The sequence below is a fragment of the Lampris incognitus genome, chromosome 10, assembly GCF_029633865.1.
Source record: "Lampris incognitus isolate fLamInc1 chromosome 10, fLamInc1.hap2, whole genome shotgun sequence".
Classification (NCBI taxonomy): Eukaryota; Metazoa; Chordata; class Actinopteri; order Lampriformes; family Lampridae; genus Lampris; species Lampris incognitus.
Window position 1 is genome coordinate 31,276,094 of NC_079220.1, and position 4,219 is coordinate 31,280,312.

The window sequence follows — 4,219 nt, forward strand, 5'->3', positions numbered from 1 at the left end:
AAACAGATGGGGCCGAAACCCGGGCCATAGGCGGGGCCGAAGCAGGAACAGAGGCAGGTGCCGGAGCCGACCTAGGAGGGCGTCCCCGCCGCGGGGGTAGGGCCAATTGCACTGGCTCCCCGATGTCCAAGTGAGCGGGCTTGAGACGGTCTATAGCGACCCGCTCCGGCCTGCCCCCCATGTCCACCACAAAGTTCTTATCCCCCGCCTCCAGGACGCGGAAGGGCCCGTCGTATGGGGGCTGCAGCGGGGACCGATGGTTGTCGTGCCTAATGAAGACGTACCTCGCCGATGGCAGATCCTTGGGGACGTAGGACCGGGGGAGGCAGTGTTGAGACATCGGAACGGGAGCGAAGGCACCGGCAGCGCTCCGGGACGCACTGAGGCGGCCGACCAGGGAGCCGTAGCATCCGGAAGAAAGTCCCCCGGAACCCGCAGGGGCTGGCCATACACCAGCTCAGCGGAGGAGGTCTGGAGGTCTTCCTTCGGGGCCGAACGCAGGCCGAGCATGACCCACGGGAGCCGGTCCATCCAGTCGCAGCCAGTGAGGCTTGCCCGCAGAGCGGCTTTCATGTCCCGATGGAACCGCTCACAAAGTCCGTTGCTCTGCGGGTTGTACGCCGTAGTGCGGTGGATCTTCACCCCCAAGTGCTCAGCGACCGCCGTCCAGAGCTCCGAGGTAAACTGGGAGCCCCGGTGCCGAAACGGGCCACCCAGCAGCCGATGAACGCCCGTGCTACCTCTGCTGCCGTCGTGGAGGACAAGGGAATAGCCTCTGGCCACCTGGTGGCCCTGTCCACAATAGTGAGGAGGAACGTATAACCACGGGAGGGGGGCAGGGGACCCACCAGGTCAACATTGACGTGGTCAAACCGCCTCTCTGGAACCACAAACGGCGCCAAAGGGGCCTTGGTATGGCGGTGCACCTTGGCGCGTTGGCACGCCACACACGAGCCGGCCCAGGCTCTAACATCCTTACGGAGCCCAGGCCAAACGAACTTGACGCTCACCAGCTTGATCGAGGCCTTCACTCCCGGGTGGGAAAGGCCGTGGACGGTGTCGAAAACTCGGCGCCGCCAGGAAGTAGGCACCAGGGGGCGCGGTTGACCGGTGGAGATGTCACAGAGGAGGGTGGTGTTGGCCGCGTCGAACGTCACGTCCTCCAGCCGTAGCGCCGTAGGGGTCGACCGGTAGTCTTGAACGGTCGCGTCCTTGGCTTGGTCCGCTGCCATAGCGGCGTAGTCGAGTCCCAAGTGAACGGCGTTAACAACCGCCCGTGAAAGGCAGTCGGCGACGAAGTTATCCTTGCCCGACACGTGTTGTATGTCCGTGGTAAACTCGGAAACCGCAGCGAGATGGCGCTGCTTACGCCCAGACCACGGTTCTGAGGTTTTGGCCATACAGAACGTCAGCGGTTTGTGGTCCACGAAAGCGGTGAACTGTCGGCCCTCCAATAGGAACCTAAAGTGTCTGGTTGCGAGGAAGAGACCCGGTAGTTCCCTATCAAAGGTGCTGTATTTGCGCTCGCTCTCACGGAGTTGTTTACTGAAGAACGCCAACGGCTGCCAGCCCCCCCCCCCACTGCTCACACACGGCCCCCACGGCGTAGTCGGAGGCATCCGTTGTAAGGGCTATGGGGGCGGCAGGCGACGGGTGAGCTAGCAGCGCAGCGTTGGCCAGCGCGGTCTTGGCGGCCACAAAAGCCTCGTCCATCCCCGAAGACCAGTCCAGCTCGTCCTTAGACTTCTTACCCCGCAGGGCCTCATACAGGGGACGCATGATGTGGGCGGCACGGGGCAGGAAACGGTTATAAAAGTTCACCATGCCCAGGAATTCCTGCAGCGACTGTACAGTGCGGGGGCGGGGGAACATGGTGACAGCCTCAACCCTGGCAGGGAGGGGAACGGCCCCCTGTGGAGTGATGTGGTGCCCGAGGAAGGTGATGGACGACTCCCCGAACTGACACTTAGCTGGGCTGATGATGAGGCCGTGTTCGCTGAGCCTGTCAAACAGCTGTCTGAGGTGCGTCATGTGTTCCTCCGCCGACGCGCTGGCCACGAGGATGTCGTCTAAGTACACAAACAAAAATGGCATGTCGCGGAGCACAGAATCCATAAGGCGCTGAAACGTCTGCGCCGCCCCTTTAAGGCCGAAAGGCATACGTAAAAACTCAAAGAGCCCAAAGGGTGTGATGACAGCCATTTTTGGGACATCCAGTGGGTGGACCGGCACTTGGTGATACCCCCGCACTAAGTCGATTTTGGAATAGATGGCAGCGCCCGCCAGGTGGGTAGAGAAATCTTGTATGTGCGGTATGGGGTACCGGTCGGGGGTCGTGGCATTGTTTAGGCGACGGTAGTCCCCGTCGGCCTTAGTAACCATGTGAAGAGGGGAAGCCCACGGGCTGTCAGAACGGCGGACAATGCCGAGGCGCTCCATAGTCGAAAACTCCTCCCTGGCTATTGCGAGCTTGGCCGAGTCGAGGCGTCGGGCCCGGGCGTAAACTGGGGGGCCCACTGTGGTGATATGATGTTCCACGCCGTGCTTGGCCACCACCGAGGAGAAGGTGGGTGTGGTGAGCTCGGGGAAATTGGCGAGCAGGCGTTGGTATGGATCCCCGGTGGAGAGTGTGTTAGCGAGGCACAGCACTCCAGCCCCCCCAAGCGTGCAGGGGTATGACGCAAAAGAGACGGCATCAATCACGCGACAGTTTTTAACATCCACCAGCAGGTTGAAAGCACAGAGGAAATCCGCACCTAGGAGCGGGGTGGATACAGCAGCCATCACAAAGTCCCAGCCGAAACGTCGGCCGCCAAAACACACGTCCGCATGTCTGATACCGTACGTCCGAATGGACGTGCCGTTGGCGGCGTCTATCTGGGGACCGTGACTGTCGGTCATCGTGTCCACAGCTTGTGCTGGTAGTATGCTGCGTTGAGCGCCAGAGTCAACCAGCAGCCGCCGGCCCGACAAGGAGTCTCTGATGAACAACAGCTTGCAGTCACGGCCGGCGCCCATAGCCGTTAACGAGCGCCGGCCTTGGCGTTTCCCTGAACCCTGTAACTGCAGGGTTTGCGACACTGTTTTGCTTTTGCCCCAAACCTGGCATGGTAATAACAGAGCCCGTCGTAAGGTTGGCGGCGGGCTTTCACCACAGCCGCGGTGTCCATATAGTCGTACACAGGTGGTGGTGGGGCGGTCTGGTGGGGTAGCAGGGCATGCACAAACTGTTGCCGGTTGGCCAGGAAAACCCTGTCTGCTTCAGCAGCCAGAGAACGGTAGTCCTTGGAGGCGGCGAGAGGAGAACTGGCCAGTGCTGTGCGTACAGGTGCGGGGAGCTGCCTCAGAAAAATGTGTGTGAAAAGAAAGGCCGGATCAGCCGATCCCAGCACAGACAGCATTTTTTCCATTAACTCAGACGGTTTGCCGTCGCCGAGGCCATTCGGGGACAGTAAACGGTCTGCCTTCTCCAGCTCCGACAGTTCAAATAGCTTCAGGAGGAATGTCTTTATAGCATCGTACTTGCCAGCAGCTGGCGGAGCTTCCAACAGTGTCATTGCTCGCGCCGTTGTCGATGCGTCTAACGCCGCCACTACGTGGAAGTACTGCGTTGCATCCTGCGTTATCCCTCTCAGCTGGAACTGGGCTTCCACATGTTGAAACCACGGCCGTGGATTATGCTGCCAAAAGTCGGGTAGCTTCACAGTAGCGGTGTAAATGCTAGCGTTAGCAATAACCATGTTGTTAGCACCGGCGTCGTCGTTGTCAGACATACTCGTATTAGTAGTTCGATCACGTCGGGGTCACCAATGTGGAGTTAGAAAACAACGAGACAGGAGACGTGAGAGTAGACGTAGTCGAGGTAGTTTACTAGCTCCAACTTTGCATGTCATACATTCGACAACGACACTGAACTGTGTACCGGAAGCGGAAGTGCATTATCTGACCTCTCGCCTCTACCCTTAAAGGTACACCGTCCTCTTAGGTGAATGTCTCGTTATATAGATGTGGGTCACCACAGAGTTCTGTTAAATATTGTGCTGTTGTGCTATTGTGCTCAAATCGCTATGTAACGCCTTTACGGTTCTTGGATTGATTGGTTGAGTCTGCGGTAAGGGGCTGTGAAATGGAGAGTAAAATGAACGTAGCGCTGATGATGATACTGTGTCATGGTGTCATCCTTCAAACATAGTAATAGCAGACTGGGACAAAGACACTG